The 22,129-nt window shown below is 46.8% G+C and overlaps 1 protein-coding gene across 3 annotated transcripts in view; it reads left to right on the top strand.

Moving 5' to 3' along the window:
- HIPK2 (homeodomain interacting protein kinase 2) overlaps positions 1-22,129 on the top strand; it is a 138,710-nt gene that overhangs the window by 8,771 nt on the left and 107,810 nt on the right. The window contains exon 1 of one of the 3 annotated variants that reach the window (XM_082280217.1): positions 10,985-11,085. The exons of the other annotated variants lie outside the window; for them this stretch is intronic. The gene's annotated coding sequence lies outside the window, so the exon portion shown is untranslated. Of the gene's footprint in view, positions 1-10,984; positions 11,086-22,129 lie in introns of those variants that run through there. 3 annotated transcript variants of the gene reach the window in all.

The raw sequence follows: 22,129 nt of genomic DNA, 5'->3' as shown, positions 1-22,129 counted from the left end.
CCATGACAACGGTGCCTGTGCAGGACAATTTGATGTGCCATTCTTCTTCCTCCTCCCCATCAGGCAAATTCATGTTGAATTTCCCTCAGCCTGCACATGATGTCTTTAAGGACATATGTGACTGCCCCATCCTCTCTGTCATCATGTCTGCTCTACTCTCACCATCAGTCAGGGTGGCCAAAGAAGGTACAAGCATGGAGGCCCAGGCATCAGCACCTGAGCTCCTGGGTGAGAACCACATGTGCATCATCCCACACGTGGATGTGCATGGCCCGAAGGCTGGGCACATCTCAATTGTCTGAGGCTCAGCATACTGTTCTCTCTAGTAGCAAGGCAGGTATGTCAGTATGTTTGGCAGTGAGTCTGTAAGGTTATGGTCTTTCTCTTGGGTGAAGAGAGCAATAAAAGCTCTTCCATTGACTATAGTTTGGGGTCAGGGTGTTTATTTGCTACTGGGTGTGATCCAGTGGATTTAGTGTGTCTTTGCACAGAGAGGAAACAGCAGAGAGGAAACAGTCTAGGAGGTTCCTGGAGTGTGTGGAAGATAACTTCCTGACACAGCTGGTGAGTGAGCCAGGAAAGGAAGGCACCCTGCTGGGCCTGTTTTATGCAAACAGAGAAAGACTTGTGGGTGATGTGGTGTTTGGAGGCTGTTTTGGGTACAGTGATCGGTTGTCAATTCTCAAGAAGTAAGGAGAGGGCTCAGCAGAACGGCTACCTTGGAGTTCTGAACAGGGCAGACTCTGGCCTGTTTAGGAGACAGATTGATAGAGTCCCTTGGGACAGTCCTGAGGGACAAAGGAGTCCGGGAAGGCTGGACGTTCTCCAGTAAACAAATCTTAAAGGCACAGGAGCACTACAAGAAAGACATTGAAGTGCTGGTGCATGTCCAGAGAAGGGCAGCGAAGTTGCTGAAGGATCTAGTGCACAAGACTTATGAGGACCAGCTGAAGGAACTGGGCTTGTTTAGCATGGAGGAAAGGAGGCTCAGGGGAGACCTTATCTTTCTGTACAACCACCTGAAGGGAGGTTGTAGTGAGGTGGGGGTCAGCCTCTTTCCACAGGTAACAAGTGGCAGGACAAGAGGAAACAGCCTCAAGTTGTACCAGGGAAAGCATAGATTGGATGTTATGAAAAATTTCCTTGTGGAAAGGGTTGTCAAGCACTGGAACAGGCTGCCCAGGGAAGTGGTGGAGTCCCCATCTCTGAAGGTATTTAAAAGACATATAGATGTGGTGCTAGGGGACATGATTAGTTTTGCACTTGGCAGTGTTTGGTTAACAGTTGGTCTCATTGATCTTAGAGGTCATTTTCAGCCTAAGAGATTTTATGGTTCTGTTTATTTTTGCTTGAAGACACGAGGGTTTTTTCTAGTTACAGGTCGTAGAGACATACACAGGATGGTGGATAGTTAGCAAGCTCCCCAACTGTTAGCTGCATTGATGGGGTGTTAGGCTTCTGGACGGAATGTTACAGCAGGTGATGGAGTGGCTTGGTGGAGACTTGGACTCTAGCAGCAAGACTCAGAGAATATCCAGTCCCAGAAAACTTGCTGAACATTTCAAAGAAAGTTTGTTTTTTTTCAGGAAGGTCCTTTAGCTTGCCCAGAATATTTTTAGTTGTAGGCAAAATTTGTAAGCATTCTTTATTTTTAAAGTGCAGTTTATATTCTGCTCTTGTCTGCAACAACTCCAGCACCGTTGATGTATTTATCTTTTCCCTGTTAACACTTGCCATTCCTGGAACATCTCCTGCTCAGCAGTTGTTTGTAGGTGGTTTTTTTTTTCCCTCTCCCATCATCCTGTACCTTTCCTTCCTGTTCAAGGCATCCATAAACCTCTTGTAGTGACATCATAGCTGTTTCCATAGCAACAGATTATGATACTAGAACAGAGGATAATATCAAACAGGAGGAGGAAGAGATAAATTATGGTGTTTGTGTGCGTGTGTCTGAGGGCTTGATTATATTCCTACATCTCTTCCGAGGATGTTGTCTGCCTAGCTTCTCCTCTGTTTATCTTACATGCCTTTTAAAGGTTAGGAAAATGTGAAGGGAAAAAAAAGATCTGGAGGTCAGAACAATACAGATGCATATTTTTGATGGTCTCTGTGTAAACCTCGTAAGCTGAGATTTATTTTTTTATCTCTGGTAGCTCTCCTGTGTCTCCTGAGAGTAGTCTGGAGAAAACTTAGAGGCACAACAATCCCCTGGTATGGCTTCACTTTTACTTTAATTACCAATTATTCATAGCCACTGGCAGCTGGGATCCGAAGTCAAGGATCTCTGTGCTGCAGATTTTCCAGAAGATGGACAGTTGTGGCATGGCATTATCCCAGAGAATGCACAACCTGTATTTGAGAAGGGATGGTCATGACAGGTGCTCAAATCAGCCAGAGGTGGCATGGGGAGAAGAGGAAGTACCCAGAAGGATGTTAGTGGGACTGTGATCTCTAGACTGCAAGCCTGCCCAGAGAGAGGTCCGAGACTCATCCCAGGGTTAGCTTTTCATAGTGGTGTTTGTGGAAGAGCTGTGCCAGGAGTGGGCTGGTTTTTGACCTTCTGCATGGTTCTGCCATGGCTTTGGGCTATTCCTCTGTCAGGACCTGACAGCAGCAGGATTGTAGAAGGGTGAGTGCTCGTATTGCTGCACATGTACGTGTGTAGGAAGGCTATCTGTTTACTTAAAGCAATAGGCTGGAGGAGAAGAATGTCCAGCTAAAGTGCATGGGGCTTTACTTTCTCCTAGGCAGCATTTAGTGTTGACAAATTCCACATAGTTTGGCAAGGATTTTCAGCAGGTCTCTGTTTTACCTCCAAATAGTGGTAATTTCCAGCCATCATTGCTACTTCCTTATTTAGATGTTTGACTTCAAAAGCTGGAGAAAAACTTCTAAAAAACCATCTTTGATATCTTCATAGCTCTGTGTGTATGTGTGTGTGTGTGTGTGTGTGTGCAACCTTTAATCTTCCTCTTGTGACAGAATTTCTGAGGAGTTAAATAGCCATTACTAGGTCTTCAGAATACCCAGAGCAGAGTCATCTCTAACTTGGAAATCTCTGGCGGCACACTTGAGCACCTTAACATTGACAAACAGAATTGATGCCATGTTGAGGCCCTGTGGGGCTCCAGGGAGGAGTGAAGTGGAGGGATCTGAGGACAGCAGTGCCAGGTGATGTGTCAGCTCGCCTTAGCGATACAGTTGGCTAGGGCAGTGCGTAATGGTGCTCTCTCCATTATGGGAATTCGGCAGTGTGCTGCGGGATGAGCCCTGGGTCAGCAGCGGAGCAGTGCTGGGATTAGGTGATGCCCATCCTCCAGCTCCCAAAATGTCAGTGCACAGGAACTTTCTGGTAGTGGGCAGGCTGCTGGTGTGCTTGGTGGTGATGCAGAGTGAAGTTTTTGGTTGAGCTTAGAGTGTTGCCAGGATGGAGAGAAGGTGGCAGATCAGACGAGTTGCTTGAGTCACTCAAGCTCTGCAAGGCCATCAGGAGTTAGAACTGTTCAGAAGACATGTGAGCACACAACACCTTGACAGGAATTAATAGTTAAGTCACCTTAATGGAAGCTTATTGGGAGCCAGTAGAGACCACAGAGACTGGTTGGGTGTGCTTCCCCTGCAAGCACCCACATGGCACACTAGGCCCAGCTTCAGAGCAGGCTGACAGCATTGTCCTGTGGGGAAGACACTGCCACAATCAGGCCTCAGGGTGATGGAGGCTAGGGAAGCAGCAACAAGGTCCTTTGTGGAGAGAAGAGAGATCACAACCTTTTCTCTGAAACCAAATTAAAACAAAAGGACAACTCTTGGCTACAGCCAGTTTATGGACAGCATGGAGAAACCCAAGATCTCATAAATCCTCCAAGGCATGTGTCGACAAAGAAACTAGGGATCACATTTTTTTCATGAGTACAATAAAAAACTTTCTTCATCTCTTCTAGCACTATCAGTGGCACCACCAGAAATCTGCTTTCCCACCTAACTCCCTCTCTGCATTCTTTCAACAGCAGAATATATGTGTATTTAGCAAGTGGAGATAAGAAACAGGTTGCAACCCCCATTTAAAAATAGCTGCACCACCTGAGAAGGACCTGTGAGACCCAGACACAAGCATATCCCACTGATGGTGACAGTACTTCTCTTGCAGTGTCGTTCTCCTGTCACTTATCTGAGGCTGTGAGCACCTGTGTAATGAAAAGTGCACCTTCCAAAAGTCTGTGCTGCCTGAAAGCACGTGCGAGTCAGAAGGGACAGCAGGTGCTGTTATTGAGCAGTGTATGTGAGAGCACAGGTGGAAGAGTATCTCTGTGTGTGTGTGTGTGTGGGACTCCTTCCATGTTTGTAGTCATGTGTAGGAGTGTACACATGTGTTTGGTGTGGCTTTGTCCTCTTTATCTACAGAAGAGCATGGGCCTGATTCTCCTTAGAGCTGTTACACCATGTTCCCAAAAAATTTTATTTGTACCAGGGCTCTTTTCTGCTGCAGTGAATGAAGAAGGGAGATTTATTATAAATATAAATTAGGCTTTGTGTGTGTTTGTGAGCTGTCACAGCCTGTAGAGGAGGAAATATAAACAAGGTGAATGCAGGGTGTTTACGTGGAGCGATGCTGTGGCAGAGTATGTGTTGGCAGGAGTGCTGTCTGCAGTCTCTGCTTAAGGGCTCGCATTGCTAGTGTTAGTGTGGAAGACTGTAAATCACAGTGTGTTCAGGAGGGGACACTGCCACTCTGCCTTTAAAAGGCAGGAAGAGATTTTTATCAAGCAATGTGACTTTTCAGGCTGAACAAAAGGGTTACTAGAAATCCAAGCTTGAGAGAAATATCATTCAAGACATTTTGACGGAGAATGATCTGTAATCCACATCCACCAGCTTGTCTCTATCCTGATCCAGAACAGCTGCATGGCAGGCATCTTTTATGCATCTTCTCCCAGTGCCAGGTTTTGGTGTCCCAACTGGACCAGTTCTTGGATATATCTTCATCTCTGCTAATGTGTCTCAGGTCTGTCTCTGTATTCTCAGTTGAAACTTTACCTAGTGGTGTGATTTAACTAGGGTCTGTATGCAAATACAGTATTCCCTGAGGAATCTGTATCCCTTCAGATGTGTTTACTGTATCACTCACAATGTATTTAATGTAGTTGAGACTACCTCAATAAAGTAGCTGTATCTTTTCCAGTATCTCTGCTGGTGGGCGCCTGAATCCCGGCTTTGTTCATGCTCTACTGTGAACTCAAGCTACAGCGTGTGGAGTTCCCCTCTCCAGGACTAGGCTTGGCTTAAAAGTTATTTCATCTTCCTCTAAAATCACTGCTGTTTCCCAGAGGAGCACTTGAGTCATTACCAATCCTTGCATTTCCTCTCAGCCAGGAAGGGTTGAAGGGGTTTCAGGAAGAGGATGCTTTAGGAGATGTCTGCTTTGCCTTGCCATGCCCTGTTGCAAACAGTCACTGAGACTCCTGCCAAAAAGCTGCTGCCTGTAGAAAATAATGTGCAAGAGAAAAAGAAGATGGGATGTGAGTGAATGGCAGGAGAGGGCATGATTTCAGATGCAGATGCCTGGTGCTTTTGATACCGTGTACAATAAAGCAGATGCTTGTGGCAGCCCTGATGGTGAGCTAGGAAGTGTGTTTCCTAGCCACATTTGTTACATGGCATCACTGGAGCAAGTTGCAGGTCGTAATTTTTAATTTGGGTTTTGTTGTGGTTGATACTCCTGTCCTTCTTGCCTTCTTGTATTGCAGGGCTGGTGAAAGGGATGGGGCTTTTATTCTCCCAGAGTATTTTGTGTCCTTACTCCTGTTTCTGGCAGCTTCTTCCCCTGTGCCACCCCTCCCCAGCCCAGCCCTATCATATTCAGCTGTCCTTGCTGGAAGGTGGCCAGCCCACCTGAGGTGTTCACGGCTGAGGACATAGCATGCTGTGTATTGAGAACATGCTGACTTCACATGGGAACTGAATGCTGCATGTCAGACATCCCAAGCCGTGGGCCAGAAGGGTGGGGACTCTGTGGTCACCCTGGGGCTCAGGGTGAGACATGGGGGGCCAGCAGGGATATGGGGGACACATATGGGAGCACAGGCTTGATCGCAGAGGTAGAACACTCTGTGGTTAGCATGAAATTAATGAAGGGGTGGATATTGGAGTTATTTGGCTAACTGAGGCAAGGGAAGCAGGAGCCTGCCCTGGTGATCTCAGCCCTCCCATCTTGCCCTCCAGGGACATGGGAAGAGCTGCTGGGATCAGGTGCTCCCCATCCTCTGCTCAGGATATCTGGGTGGATGGACTGCCTGCCAGGCCGCCTGCAGGGCACTCATCCCCTTTTCTGTTGGAGGTGGAAACCTAGCAGCACATGAGAGCTGTGAAATCCAGCTCTGTGTTGGGACAGGCTGCACTTAAGCCCCGTGTAAGCCCTAATTTGAAGGCTTAAAGGGAGCTGAAGTGTGACACCAAGTGCTGTGTCTGAGCTTCACCCTTCCTGAGCCGCAACAGCCTATCAGGAGGGGAACCAAGAGACAGGACAGCCTCTGCCTTCCCAGCTGCTCCAGGAATCTTCAGCTGAACTTCTTGGTTCCAACAGAAGTGTCGGATTTGGTTGAGTTTTAAACTGTAAATGTGATAAATCGTGGCTGGCAGTTCTGACCACTGTAGCTTGCACTGTATGCCCGAAGAAGATGTTGCAGTAACAGGCCTGTTCTGGCAGTCCAGCAGGTCTCCCTATGTCTAGGTATGTTCATCCCTACAGTTCTGCCCCTGATAACTGCTTTTCATCTCCCCAGCCTGGTCACTGCTTCTCTTTGCAAGCTGGTAGCAGGTAACAGCACCCCTGTGCCAGGCTCCTAAAGGCCACACAGCCACTGTGGTGGGCCACTGTCGTGGGAGCCCCCCACTTCCCTCTCGTGCTTGTGTCCCCTTCTCCCCATGCTTGCTGTCTCCAAAGTGACCCCTTCCATCTGGTGCCTGCTGCAGGGATGCGTGACTCCCCACACTGCTGAGTGGGTGAGCTGCCCAGCACAAGGTTAGTTACAGCAGGCTGATGAGGCTCACCATTTCTTCCTTTTTCATTTGCAGCTGTGGTGCTTTTTTATTTATTTGTGCCAATTGTTGCTGCTTTCATTTAGGGTCACTTTAGCAAGGCATGCCTTCATTTATTTCAGAGCCTGGTCACTGCTTAAAGCACAGCTATAGTTTTAAGAAAGCCACAAAGTGTGCAGTGCTACACGTGGGCTTGGGAGGGAGATTCTGACAAGGGGCAAGTCTGTGGCCAGATAGCTTCTGAAGGTGGCCCCCAGCATCGTGCCTGCTGTATTGCTGGGAAGCACAGATGTGCATGTGTGTGTCCTTACAGACCTGTGTCTGCAGATGTCCCTGGGAGTGTCCTGTGACATCATGTCCACCCTCCTCTCCCAGCCAGGGCTGTGGGACTTTGGCCAGTACACCAGAGAAAATATCACTGGTGTTTTTCAACCTTTATGAGAAAACAGATTGTTTTAAAGTCAAAGCTAAGACTGTAGCACTTGCTGGAGGCTGGAAGGTAACTGTAAATCCTGGGTCTCATTTGCACAAACACATTTGCTTCCAATCCTTAAGGGCATTTTCCCTTGCCCTGCTTATGCCTTCGTTTCAGAAACATGTAAATTTTGTTTGGATTTGTTTTTCTCAAAACACTACAAAATGTGGGAAGGGGGCTTTTAAATTACAGTTGGCACAGAAGGGATAAGGACTATTCTGTATGCTCCACCGGGTAGGAGCCCATGGATGGTTGTCATTTAGGCTCTGTCAGCAGGAAACACTGAAGAGACTGGATACACCAGGAGAGTAGTAGTGATATTTGCAGTCTCTTGGTTATAAGTCTGCTGCTCAGATCAGACCTCTTGGCTTTCTTCTGGCCCAGCATATGAGACCTCACACAGTGGGTCTTGCTTCAGGTGTGAGCCTTATCTGCAGGGTCATTTGATGGATAAATGTCCTGTCATGTGAAGGGGTACAGGCTCTGTTGCAAGGTTACCACGGGAGTGGGAGGTGATGCTGGCCAGTTAGGCTCCTTCCAGGGCAGAGACCTGCAAGATGTCCCTGCTGCTGTGGCTGTCCCTTTTGTGTCAAGGTCCATGGAGCAAAGAAGAGGGGCTTGATTTATGCCCTGAAGATGTGGGAGGTACAGATCTACCCAAGAGGTCAGGAGGAGGCATTGTGGCAGTGATTGCCAGGTTCACTGGGGGTCACCAGTGATGGCACATTTTTACTGCTGAAGGCCTTACCCCCTAGCAAAAGTTTTGTTCACATTTACTGGCTGCTTACTAGATCTCAGAATTGTTAAAAAGAGCAACAAACCAGCTGAGACAGCCTGCAAGCTGAGGGTGAGGCTGGGCTACCCTGCTGTGGCTCCCTCTGGGGAGGCATGGGGACCACGCTGGAAGGGGTATGTGGTGGGAGCTCTGCACCAACATGGGTCATGGAGTGTGTGCTTTGTGCTCTGTTTCCAGAACTGGCAGGTCGGTGTCTTTCACCTGCACTGGCTCCCTCGGAGGAAAGAACCAAAGTGGCTTGTCTACACCGAGACTGGCTGCTGTAGGAACCACCCCAGCCTGCCGTGACTGTTGGCAGAGAAGAGGGAGAGGTTTGTGTCCTCTCCCGCCTTTTAGCCAGAAGGAATGCATGTGCTTGGGGGCTTCTGCGTGCTCTCTTGCCGTGCTGATGGGTTTCATGACACAACTTTTAGCACCTGAGGATAGGTGTGAAAAGGGAGGAGGTAGAGAAGTAGGAGGTGGAGGTGGTGTGAGTTAATACAAGACCCAGTGGGAAGCAGCAGCAGGCAATATTATTTCTGTGTTTTGAGCCAAAACTTTCTCTCTCACACTCATTAAATTACAACTAATGCAAGTAGCATTGTGAAGGAGGAATTTGGGAACTGTCGTTCATCATCCAATAGCTTGTAGCGAATTTGCTGCTCAGTGCCATAGCCCATAGCCTTGCTGAGAAATAATTCACTTGGTATTTGCAGGCATGACATGCATGCCATAAGAATTCCACTGTTAGCATTATGCCAGCATTAGTGAGAGGATATGAAAATAAATGATGAGCTATTGTTTTTCATTATTAAGTCCAGGCTTTTTGCTCATCTTGCTTTTTTCTTCCCTCCATCTGTGAAAGGAGGGGCCTCTCTGTTCTTTTCGCTTTCAGAGCAGACAGGTTGTGCCCTCACTCATCCCAGATCCCCCATCTCCCTTCCAGACCAGCACCCTTTTGCTGCATCCTCCACGTGTTTCCTCCTGGGTTTGGAGATCAGCTGCAGCAGTCCTTTAAATTGCTGTAGGGTATTACTACGGAATGATATAACATCAGAGGGGACCTCAGTATTTTGTTATGGGACTACAGAACTGTTTTGCCCTTGGCATCCCTCAAGGGGACCAAGCCCTGCTCTTCACAGTTGCATTGGCAGATTCCGACTTTGGTAGTGGGTCAGCAATTTGGTACTTTGAGGTCATCCACAAGCCTTAAGTGGCTCTTCTATTATTAAAAGAGAGGGAGAACTCTTGAGGAAGCTGTCAATCTGGATGTGCAGGAACAGAGCTGAGCAGCCTCTGTCAGGGTCTGCTGGCAGTGGCCAGTGCTTAAAAGAAGTCCACAAGGCAGAACAAGAGGGATCTGTGACCCATAGTTGTGAGAGGCATCCCTGTCCATTCCAATGGCCTTTCCTGTGTTTCCTCCAGAGCTCTGTAAGTGTAAAGGACTTAAACATTATAGGGGAGTGAGATAGTTAAGTGTTATTTATCCCTGTTTTCCAGTGGGGGTGACCAAAGAAGAAAGCATAGCATTTTCAGAGATTACCCCTGTTTCTGGGATCATCAGTTCATGGGGCTTGTTTAAGCTGACACACAAACACCCACCTGTGCAAAATAAAATACTTGTTTGGAAAACTGGGCGTAAATATCCGAATGAAATCCCTGAACTGAGTCAGTACCAGCGCTATACAGGATTCCTGTGCTCGTAATCTTATTCTTAATCAACTAACCCAGGCAGTCTTTCATGTCAGTGAGTTGCTGCTCACTCCAGTGGCCCCAGCCCACACTGGCTGTTCAGCAGAAGGCCTGGCTGAGCTGAAGGCAGATGGTAGGGTAAGAGCTTGTGCTGATCCTACTGCTATTAACTCTACCACTCCTCTGCACAGCAAGCTGCTCCCTTTGAACATCAGCAGAACCGATTTTAAAAGCCCTGCGGCCCAGCCTTGTGTGACAGAATAGCTCATTTTGTCAGGGAAAAAGATACCTTGGCAAACTTTTGAGTGGAATCTGTCAGGGGTAACTTCAAGATGCTGGAAGAAGCACCCATAGACTTTGAGGAAGAGCAGCAGCCAGCTGCACGTGTCATGTTCCCACCTGAGAGGGGACACGTGAAAGCCAGTACTTTTTTTGGCCGTATTCTTTATTCATGCTCTCACAGGAGCAGCATAAACACCAGAGTGTTCTGTGACGTTGCATTGCACATAGTCAGGGTTATGAAATCCAAAGCTGCTGGGTCGCTGTACTTGTCCCACCCCACACTGTGCTGCCAGCACATCCTGGCACGCAGCGACCTCCACTACGTTGTGCTCATCCAAGTCTAGCCCTGACCTATGGGTCTCCTAAAATGTCTCAGGCCAAGTGACTCCCTCCCCCACCTCACTGACGTGCATGCAAGCACACACACAGTGCACAGCCTTCAGCACCCATAGCATGTGTGGCTCTTGACAGGTCACTTCAGGGTAGTTGCAGTGTCCCACGTCTTGGAAACAGGGAAGATGTGTTGCTTTGCCTGAGCTCCTCCACACAGCCCTCTCACAGCCCTTGCAGTGATTGCCAAAGTCCTTTCCATTGGGAAGCAACACCTGCATTTGATTCTTCTCGAATTTTGCAATATGCATAAGTGGGGTGGTGGTGACACTGGGCTTGAAGCCATCAACTCATATTTACTTGTGATCTAAGACAGTGATTTCTGTTCAGACCTCAAAGGGCAAGCTGCTGTGTGATTTAAAGTCATGCTACCAGCAGGAGCATATGACCTCATGGTATGAAAAAGCAGGAGGAGATTAGCAAAGAAGTTTCTAAGGTACGCAAATGTCCATGGGAAAAAAAAAATATGTTAACAGGAGAGTCAGTCTGTCTGTGTTAAGAGAAGGCTGGGGAAATGACTAATATGTGCAGTTTGATTCAGATGTTCCCTCTTTGATTCAGATGTTCCCTCTTTGATTCAGGCCCCCTCCTTTGCTTTCTCTACCCCCTACCTCGCCTTGGATTTTTCTGCCTTTTAGAAGAGAGCGAGCGAGGGAGAGTGGAAGGATCAGTGAGGAAGGAGTTAAGGGAATGCTCACTGGGGATTATAAAACAGCCAGGCACTTGGAAACAGTTAAGAAGAGAGAAACAGATCTGCCAGGAGGGAGTGTGGCACTGGAGCCGGTGGTTTATTTTCATGCCTCCCTACACAGCAATGCAGAAGGCTCTCCTACAATGGGGTCGGAGGTAAGGGTGGCGGGAGCGGAGTCGGTGCTGGGGTGAGGGTATCAAGGTTAAATGGGGAATAAACTACTCCAGCACCAAGTTCACCGGCCTTCCCACTGATACTGATGTACTCTGCTCTGGATGTGGGTTATTCCCTGAGTGGGTGGCAGCAGGTAGTGCCTACCATTGCCTGAGGGCATGGCCTTGCCCTGGGGGCAAGACATCCTCTTGGCATGTTGGACATAAGGAAGAGTGGTCTTTGTGCTCTTGGCATCACCTTGGAAAGGTGGATACAACAAACTTGCTGCGTGCTCGAGCGCAGCTCTGAGGGCACAGTGTGGGCAGGTCTGTGGGTATGCCTACGTAAGCATGACCTGCATGCGAGGTCTTCTGGGAGCGTGGCTGTGGGTGGGCAGCTTGTGCAAGCCCACCTGGCCAGGAGGAGCCTTCCATCATGCTCTGGTGAGGTGGCTTTGAGTCACAAGGAGCTGTATTTTCACTCACCCTGTATTTGTGTCTCAGAAGCCCAGCCGAGGCCTTCTGCACATCGTGTCAAGCACCAGGCTCTGTAATGGGGGCAGAAACTCTTGAGCCTGGGAAGGAAAGGCCAATGCAGGCACCTGAAGACAATGTCACCCAACAGACCAGGTGACTGGCAGGGCTGCAAAGAGAAGCGAGGTGGCTTCAGGCTTCCTCCATTGTGTTCTCCACGTGCCTGTGCTTGGGACAGGAGCTAACTTCTTCCTGGTTTGAGGGACACTGCTACTGTGATGGTGAATTCTGAAGTGACCTGAAAGCAGGCCCTGCCATCACCTCCTGGCTCTTTGGCTCTGTGCATGAAAAAGTGTGGTGTGTACAGCCTCCTGGCAGCGGGAGCTTACAGGGAGTGACTGGTCACCCTTACAGTGACTACTGGGAGAACTGCGCGTGTGCAACAGCGAGATCCATTTTTCTTGAGGAAAAAAACCAGATGCAACTGTTAGAACCAAAGTGTGGGGAGAGAGGGTTAGTCACTCTGCAAGTGTCAGGGGCTTGTGAGGAGATAGCAGGAGTTTGCTGACTAATGCCGATGATGCTTAAGGAGTAAATGAGAAATACAGAGGGAAAGCCCTCTGTTTCTGAATTTGGAAGAGAAAAAAAAAAAATTGAGGGGGGAAAAAAGGAAGGAAGATGTACAGAGTTACTAATCCACCCCCAAAGTCTCTGACCTATATCTCCCTCCTTTCCCTGGAGCCATTTTTGAAATGAAAAATTAATAGAGAACAACCAGGTTTTACCTCCAGGGTACCCTTTCAGGCTGCCATGTACTATGGGCTGGGACCAGTGGATAGGACTTTGGAGTCCCTCATCATGATGCAGAAAGCAGAATAGTCTCAGTCCAGGGTGTTGCAAGGATGTCCAGAGAGACTGAAAGCGAGAAGGTAATCTCCTCTCTGGGAAGGATGGTCTCTGGCGTCAGGTGGTTGGGAAAACAATGTTGAGCCGACACATTAGATTAAAGCAGACCAAGAAAGAAGGATAGTCCTTGAAGTTACTGTAACTTTAGCAGGGGAAATGGAGATGAGAAGGAAAAAAAAGTATATCAGGTCACTACTCCTCTGAGGGCGAAGTTCATTCTGTCTACAGAATATTCCTCCCTCTCTTCCCGTTTTTAGTTTTTTAATGAGGAAAGAGAATCCTTATTTAAGAAGCTAAAACCTAGGGTTGTGGGCCAGGAGGTTTCATTTCCCAGTTCTGATGCTCCTTGCTCTTTAAGCTTCAGCAAGTCACTACACTTCCTTCTGGCTCCATTTTTATTTCTATAGGATGTGGATTGTCATACACTTTGCAAAATATTTTCAAACCTACTAAATATAGGAAGGGCTGCATTTTCTGGGGTGAGGAGGGCCTGGGCATTGTGTGTTGTGTGCTGTGTGCTTTGCAGGAGGAGATGGGCTGATGCTGTGGGGTTTTTGCCTGCAGTGGAATAGGCTCTGTGCCCACAAAACACACCCACAGCTTTGGGCACTGCTGGATTCGCCCTCCCACATGACATGGGAGGGATGGAGCCCTGTAGCTGTGGAGTGCTATGAGAAGAGGTGTTATCACCCACTGTGGCAGCAGGGCTAGGCAAGCTTTGAGGGGATCTGAACATACGGGAAAATCTGGGCCTTTACCATCTCCTTATGCTGGATGACCTCAACTTAGGTGCCCAAGATTACTAGCTCTATTTTATGTATAGGTCTGGATGCATCATGTTGTCTTCGTTGTGGTCCTTCAGAGCCTCCCTATCTCCTTAGATCTTTGCAAGATACCTCACTTACTGCTGTCTTCTGTGATAAATATCCTCCATAACCCTGAAGGGCCAGAAGCTGAGCCATCCATGCTGTCTCTGCATGGACTTCTGCCTCTTCAATATTAGGATGCCTTATGCAGCTTGAGAAACTAGGTTATATAGCAGCTTTCATGGGGCTTTTTCCAGACACTGATTGACCTGATTCCTTGGGCCAGCTGTTTTATTTATTAAGCAAAATAGAAGAAAAAGAATGCATCTCCTACATAAATTTGTTTAATTGTGGAGTACGTTTAAACTTTTTTTTTTTTCTTAAATTGATATGGAGCTCTTACTTTATATTGATTTTGTAGATATTAATTTATGCACTAGGAATGAGGAAGATTTGCCTCTCCATCTAATCCTATTTCTAGAGAGATTTACTTAATGTGCAGTGTAATTTGTCTAATGTGCAACTTTGTATGTAGAGTGTACCCAGATTCAGCAGAAACCGTGGGTATAATAAAAGAGAGCGCTGTAGTGCAGTGCCATAAATCCCTCTGTAATTAAAAATACTAAATTAGTCAAAGTTAGTGCAGTCAGGAGACATCACTAGCTCAAAAGCAGGGATATGTGGTGAGAGTTTTTAGTGCAGGACAGAGAAATTGGGTCTGTGTTCCTCTCTGTGTGGATATGGTACGTGTCTAGGGACGGAACTGTTCATAACATCATTTGCCAGGAATACAGCTTGGGTGGCAAAGAGGAATTGTTGGGAGTTATCCTAGGGTTGTCCTTGCATGCTCCCGAGGTGATGGAGGAACCCGTTCTGCCAGCTCCCACATTGTCTCACACTGTTGTCCAGTGCCGTGTGTGTGTCTGTGTGTCTGTGCGTGTCTGTGTCTGTGTGTCCTGAGTCCTGTGCACGGTTGCAAGGTTGGATTTTACTCTCCTACAGAAGTGTCTGTAAAATTACTTTATTTCTCTGAAGAAGGCTGGCACCAGCAGTTGGTTGAATTATTCCCACCCCCCTACCGTCTGTCTTTTTGTCTGTCTGTCTTTCTTTCCTGGGGTTAGCACAGATAAATCACTGCCTGAAATTTTCAGATGGGCTGTTTTTTTCTTATAGGAATTTGTGAATCTCCCTGCAAATAATCAGGGGAAGGATCGGTTTATACCAATGTAAGATTCACTACCTCTGAGTACTGTCCATCTGCCTGGCCTATACCCAGTTTATGACCAGTGCTGCCTGCAGTGCCTGACACTTGCTTTCTCTTTCCGAGAGAACAGGAGGAAAGGTGGGGCTTATGCTCTAAGCTATTTGGAATTGAGTAACAAGACTTTGTTGTGCATTTAAGTTAAAAATAAATTGATCTTGTTTATCTGAACAGAACCAGGATATAAAATAAAGTTCCAGTTACAGTTTGTGTTTCAGTTTGACTTGATTCTGTTAGTGTAACATCTGACCTGTGTGGTTTCTTCCAACAACGGAGAAGAGAAAGAAAAGTGTATGCTATGGCAATGACCTGCTGTTGAGGCCATCCAACAGCTTCCCTATTTTAAGACCTTCATTTTTAGTTGTTCACAACTTTACTAAACTTAAACTGTCTGGGCAGAAATTTTCCATCCCAGCTACCTGCTTCAGAATGTATATTTAGAAAACAGCTCTTTTATACCTCTCCTGAATTTTTTGATGCATGTTAAATATAACAAATATACAAAGAAATGAGAAAGCAAACCTCCACGTTAACAACCCAATAAAATTTGAATGGTATATATGTCAGGGATACCACTTCTGCTATCTCCAAGAGCATCAACCCAAAAAAAATGCTTGTCACCACAGCCTCAACTGGCAAAACTTATCTCTCAGGGATTTGTACCTAAGAGTTTCAACTGAGCATTTAAAATTAGTGGGAGCTTTTCACATTAATCTCTCTCTGCTTTGGTTTCCTGCCCATCGAATATGGGTAATGCAGTGTCTTATTTTATAAGGGCAGTGTGAAAATACATTCCTTTATGTTTGTGAAACATTCAGCATATTGTAGGAAAGGCCATGAGTAAATTACTAATTCCAGATCAGAGCAGAGTGTGGCAGGTACACAGTAAACAAGGCTCAGGGCCACACCTCCAACAGTGCCAAGAAGATGAAATAGTGACTAGGTGCTCACTAGGTGAGCACCCCGGATCCTGCTGCACTGGGTGAGGCCAAGGTCCTGTGGAAAAATAGCCTGTGATTATGTGATTAACAGCTCTGCCATGGTACACAGGCAGGAAAAGAGGGTCGAAGGTTGCACAGGTAGCCATAAAGCTGAGTTTTCCTAAGCCTTGTGTTCTTGATTTGCAGCTTTAAATAGTCTTGCTTTCACCTTTCTCTCTTTTCTGTGTAGTTGTTTGGTCATGCAGAGTGGGAATGGGGAACAACAAACAGTTGTTACTCCTGGAAGAAGAGACAGGAAAGCGCTTGGCTCCATTTGTCATCAGAGAGGAAAATTCTTGGTGAAGTGTTCTGTCCAGACATTCTGTGTAGGAGCAAGTGTGACCCTCAAGATAGAAGTTCAGGGCTGGAGGAAAAAAGCAAATTAACTGAGTTGTCTTTTTTCCCTTATGATAACTGTCTGGTTTATGCTGTTTTTCTCTAGTAATGCTCTCTAGCATTAAACAGCAATGCCACAAACCAACAGACTGGCAAGTTATTTTAAGGAAGAAAGTGATCATGCCGTTGCTTTTTCTTTGGGTCTTGTGGGAAGGCGTTTCCTGGTTTTACCCTCGGTACTCCCAGCTCAGGTTGCTCCCTCTCCCAGATCCTGCCCTGTGGAAGTCCCAAATGGTACACTCATGAGACCATAATCTTTAAGCTTGGGAAAATGATCCAGCCCTGACTCACAGGCAGAATCAACCCCAAATCCCTCTGCCTTTGTTCACTTTGTTACCTTTTGCTTTCCTTCCATTTGTGTTCTACCCTCAGGTAGAAGGAAGCAGTGCTGCCCACAGCCTGTTCAGAGTTGTATGTGGGCAGCAGCAGGGGAGGAGAAAGCTCTGGTTGAAGGTTTGCAGTAGAGATCATGATAATGCCACCAATAAACAAGCTCTGGGGTGGCTGGGGTGCACACCTCAGTAGAAGTTTGCCCATGTCACAGTAGTATCAGCTATTTCTTCTGCACCAGCTTGGGGTGGGAGTAGGCCTGTCACTCCAGCCCTGCAGAGGAGATGGGCAGGGAGAGCAAAGATTGCCATCAGTAGGACCTATGAGATACAAGAAGGCTGTATAGATACAGTGACTTTAAAGGGTTACATACTCACTGAGCTGTTTTTAAGTTGAGGAAAGTTGCTCATTCTCTGCCTACGTTATGAGTCAAACTAGGATGCACATTTTCTTGAAATCCCTAAACCCTAAAGCCCGTGCACAAGAGCCTGTTCTTGATGTCGTTTTCATAATTGATGTTTGGCTATTTCACAGTTGCTTTTCCCCATGGAATTTCTCTTAAAAATGCCCTATTATTTCTTTCTAATTTTGACTGTGTGTGGCAATTTTATATTTCAGAAAAAATATTCAGGCATGATTTTCTGTAAAGCTAGTATATCATTGGGGTACTTTGGGGAGGGAATTGCTCATTATTTGTGATGTCCCCTGAGAAAGTGATAATTGAAGTCCTACCAAGTATTTCCCCTTCTTCTGCATGTGAATTTTCAGAAAGGTTTGTCAAGACAGACATCAGTTTACCAGCACTGGCTGGTTATTCCAGTTGTTCAAGCATTAGGGAATTGCATTTTAGCAAGCAATGGTAGTCCCTCCCTCCCTTCCTTCCTCCCTCCCTCCCTCCCTTCCTCCCTCCCTTCCTTCCTCCCTCCCTCCCTTCCTTCCTTCCTTCCTTCCTTCCTCCCTCCCTTCCTTCCTTCCTTCCTTCCTTCCTCCCTCCCTCCCTTCCTCCCTCCCTCCCTCCCTCCCTCCCTTCCTTCCTTCCTTCCTTCCTCCCTCCCTCCCTTCCTTCCTTCCTTCCTTCCTTCCTTCCTTCCTTCCTTCCTTCCTTCCTTCCTTCCTTCCTTCCTTCCTTCCTTCCTTCCTTCCTTCCTTCCTTCCTTCCTTCCTTCCTTCCTTCCTTCCTTCCTTCCTTCCTTCCTTCCTTCCTTCCTTCCTTCCTTCCTTCCTTCCTTCCTTCCTTCCTTCCTTCCTTCCTTCCTTCCTTCCTTCCTTCCTTCCTTCCTTCCTTCCTTCCTTCCTCCCTCCCTCCCTCCCTCCCTCCCTCCCTCCCTCCCTTCCTTCCTCCCTCCCTCCCTCCCTCCCTTCCTTCCTTCCTTCCTTCCTTCCTTCCTTCCTTCCTTCCTTCCTTCCTTCCTTCCGAATTCCTTCCTTCCTTCCTTCCTTCCTTCCTTCCTTCCTTCCTTCCTTCCTTCCTTCCTTCCTTCCTTCCTTCCTTCCTTCCTTCCGAATTCCTTCCGAATTCCTTCCTTCCTTCCTTCCCTCCTTCCTTCCTTCCTTCCTTCCTTCCTTCCTTCCTTCCTTCCTTCCTTCCTTCCTTCCTTCCGAATTCCTTCCTTCCTTCCTTCCGAATTCCTTCCGAATTCCTTCCGAATTCCTTCCGAATTCCTTCCTTCCTTCCGAATTCCTTCCTTCCTTCCGAATTCCTTCCTTCCTTCCTTCCTTCCTTCCTTCCTTCCTTCCTTCCTTCCTTCCTTCCTTCCTTCCTTCCTAATTCCTTCCTTCCTTCCTTCCTTCCTTCCTTCCTTCCTTCCTTCCTTCCTTCCTTCCTTCCTTCCTTCCTCCCTTCCTCCCTTCCTCCCTTCCTGCCTTCCTCCCTTCCTCCCTTCCTCCCTTCCTCCCTCCCTTCTTCCCTCCTTCCTTCCCTCCCACTGTCATGATGTGCCACTTGTTTAGTAGCCCTTGCTAAGGGGTGGAAAGTGTCTAACCCATAAGGTGCCTGTGTCCTCCCTCCCACTCCACTCCACAGAGCAGCTCAGGGGTGCCACAGCCTGAAGATGTTCTGTGAGGCAGGAGCTGAGGTAGTGAAGACAACATCCCCCTCTGAAGATCTGGTACATGTTAGAACATGGGATACATTACTCCATTTCTGACCTCTGAAAGTGACTTGTTTTCATCTCTTAACTCACAAAAACCTATTTGCCCCTTTGCCTGTCAGCCTGCCAAGTTCAGACTTAGAGCACATAAGGCAGGGTAGATGGAATTGCTTTTCTTCCCAAAAAAGAGTTCAAGGCAACAGGAGCCCTTGTTTTAATTTATTCCTGCTCCCGGGTGTAATTACAACCTCTGGATTTCAGTGTAAATGTGGAAGGGGATGTGGTTGAATGGAGTTAAGAATTTTTTCAAATTGCATTAATACGTGACCTATATGAAAAACAACCACCCTCACATAGGAATCCAGGCAGTACTTGCAAGTTGCCTGTGAATTAATGAAACATATGCAAACATGTGCATTATTTCCTGAGACTTATTTCTTTACACAGCAATGCTGATTACTTATTCTGGGACAATGACCAGACAAGAAGGTATTAAAAACAAAAGTAAAAAAAGAATAGAAAATGTGTATTTCAAAAGCTAAAAGGGTCCCGTTTCTTAACAGAACAGGAGCAAAATGACAATTCTTTCAGTACTTTGTTGGACCTTTGAGATACTTGTCTAGAGAGAACTCTGTTTATCATATATTTATTTATACTTCTCTGAGAAAACTGTAATTGTCAGATGTGTATATATACTTCCTTCTTTTTTCCCCATCTTTTTTGTGAAGGCTGTTTACACCAAAACAATATCTTTGTTTTCAGAGTTCATCTGCTCTTGCTGCTCCTTTTCCAGCTGAAGTCACAATACTCAGTCTGTGACATCACTGTTGGCTGCCGTGACAACGGAGAATTTTCACTCCAGGTGGAGAACATGCAGCAGCAGCAGCAGCAGCAGCAGCAGCAGCCACTCTGTCAAGAGCAGAGAGCATGTTTTGCTATGCATATTGCTAGTCATGGAGAAGGAAGGGAAGGAATAATCTCAAGAAAACCAAATGTAGATTTTCTGAGTGTGCTGCTTCTGGGGTGGGCACAGGTACTGGAGACTTTACCTTCCACAGGATGTCTTTTGAAATCAGTCAACAGCGGTTAACTACAGATTATACACTTGTAGAGAAGAACTTGCTTTTTTAAAAGGGAGAGTGAAGGAGAGGGTTTTAATTTAGATTAACGTATCACTTGGATGCCTGAATTGTACCCACAAGTTTTATGGAGGGTTTTTGCTTTTTTTTCTACACAAACACCCTTTCAAAAACCAAGGTAGATGACTAATGCCCTGTTCCTGCTAACACACACACATGTAGTGGGCTTTCGGTGCATGTGTTGTCCTGATGAAGTCAGTTAAGGCAATTCATGTGCTTAAACTCAGACACAGGCACATGTGGCAGTAATGTGAAGGTCTAGCCAGCTGTCCTAGGGGAACAGTTAAATCAGGATTTTATAGAATATTTTCTGATGCAGACACTGTCTTGGAAGACACTTGTCACCTGGAAAAGCTAAAGTCTCTAGACTGAATCTGCCAGGAAAAGCAAATAGAAAGGCCATAAACCTTCCCCCTGTGCTTATGTCTTCCTAATTCATCTCCTGGGTCACAGCTTTGTGGTTGCTGGTTGGAAGATGAGGGGGTGTCTGCAAGTGTTTGAAGGACTGTGGCTTAAGAGGCGACACAGTAGGTTCATTAAATAGCAGGGAGGAAAACAGAATGGAGAAATGGTCACTATCCCCATTGACTGTATTGCAATGATACAAGTGAAAAATACATGTACATCCAAAGTGTAGTTATTAGTCACAGGTTCATGGTATGAAATAGTATGCCCTGATGGCCCACAAGCATCGATGGAGCAGTCATGCACTCCCAAGGCTGCCCCGAAGGGCAGAGGCAGCATGCAAGGCCCTCAGATGCACTTGTAGCATTATTTCCATGCTTCAGTCTCATGGCTGTACCAAGGACTACAGGGAAACCCTAAGCAGGAAAAGATGCTGCTGTTTCTCCTACATAACTTCCCAGCCAGTGTGGGAGAAGCATCACCTTCAGCTAAGTACATTCAGAGATGTGTTTTCTAAAAGGCCCGGAGCAACCTCTGCAGCCACATCCCTCAGTGACCGATGAGCAGTAGCCTTTGCTACAGGTGTTTTCTCTCACTTTCAGCATCCCAGGAAACCCAGGCATTTGCTTGATCAGGGTCCAGTTTCCCAGTGAGAAGAGACTCTGTTGGTCCTGTGTTCCCCTGGCCCCCTACTACAGCTCTGCTGAAACATTTCTGAGTTGTCACAAGTGAGGAGAATGTATATTTTTCCAGCAAGCCCTGTCATATAACTGTACTGGCAGCCTCAGGAGAGTGCCTTTTACCTACATCTGTATTTTGGGATGTCTTAGGGTTGTCTGTTTGTTTGTTTGTTTGTTTGTTTGTTTTAGCAAGGCTGCACACGCTGGGTTGCTGTTGTGGCAGTCCATATGATTCATGTCTTGCGCAGTCTGACAGATTTATTGTAGCTCGAGTGTGCTGAGCTGCGCGCTGCGGTTGCTGCTCTGCTCGTGGCTGGTGCCAGGCCAGCCTGTGGGGCTGGTGCAGAGTTGTTTGCAAGTGCCAGGACACAGAGGGTGATGTGCGTGGGAGGGCCACTCAAGCAAGCTGCTTGCCTTAGCTTTGGGAAGTGGAGAGGACATGAGAACACTTGCTTGGGCTTTATTTTTTAAAACTCCTCCAGGAATAGCATGTTCTTTGGAGCAGGCAGAGCAGAAAGCAGGAGGGTCAATTTTGGGATCTAGTGGTGATGTCAGGATCTAGTTTCACATATATTTTCTGTCTCTGCAGAGCATGGAGTAAGTTAACATTTCAACAGCTTGGAGTCCCTACCACTGAGCCTTTAAAAGACTAAATAATACGAAGTTCTTAGGAACTCTGGGATCAAAACACCATGGATTTTAGGTACTTTAATAGCTTTTGAATATTTTTACTTGAATTTCACTTAAACCTGTTTTTTACACCAGTTATACCAGTTATCTCTGTTTGACATCTGTCTTCCTTAAGGCTCAAGCATTACTCTGTCTTGTGGAGCTCGTCATTCACTCATGACCACCTGAACCTTTCAGCTCTTATTTTTCCCTTTGTTTTCAAGTGGGAGTTTTTTTGGCAAAGGAAATAGGAGTGAAGGTGCAAAGGGCTGGGAGCAGAGGCACAGCAAGGTGAATACATCATGGCCTTGCTGAAACCCAGGGCTGAGCTGGCAGGAAGGATCAAGGCAAAACAGGAGTGCCATCATTAGTTGGGAAATTTTGAGCAGTTTCATGAAAACCTGTTCGGTGCCGTGTAGTCCCTGAGCACCATTTGCTGGTGCTTGGCCAGATGAAAGGAGTGTCGCTGGAAACCTCCAGCCAATGGATTTTCTGGGTGAG

The sequence above is a fragment of the Coloeus monedula genome, assembly GCF_965178545.1.
Source record: "Coloeus monedula genome assembly, chromosome: 4".
In the NCBI taxonomy this organism is placed as follows: Eukaryota; Metazoa; Chordata; class Aves; order Passeriformes; family Corvidae; genus Coloeus; species Coloeus monedula.
Note: the sequence above shows the minus strand (reverse complement) of the source record. Positions and strands in the feature narration are given on the sequence as shown.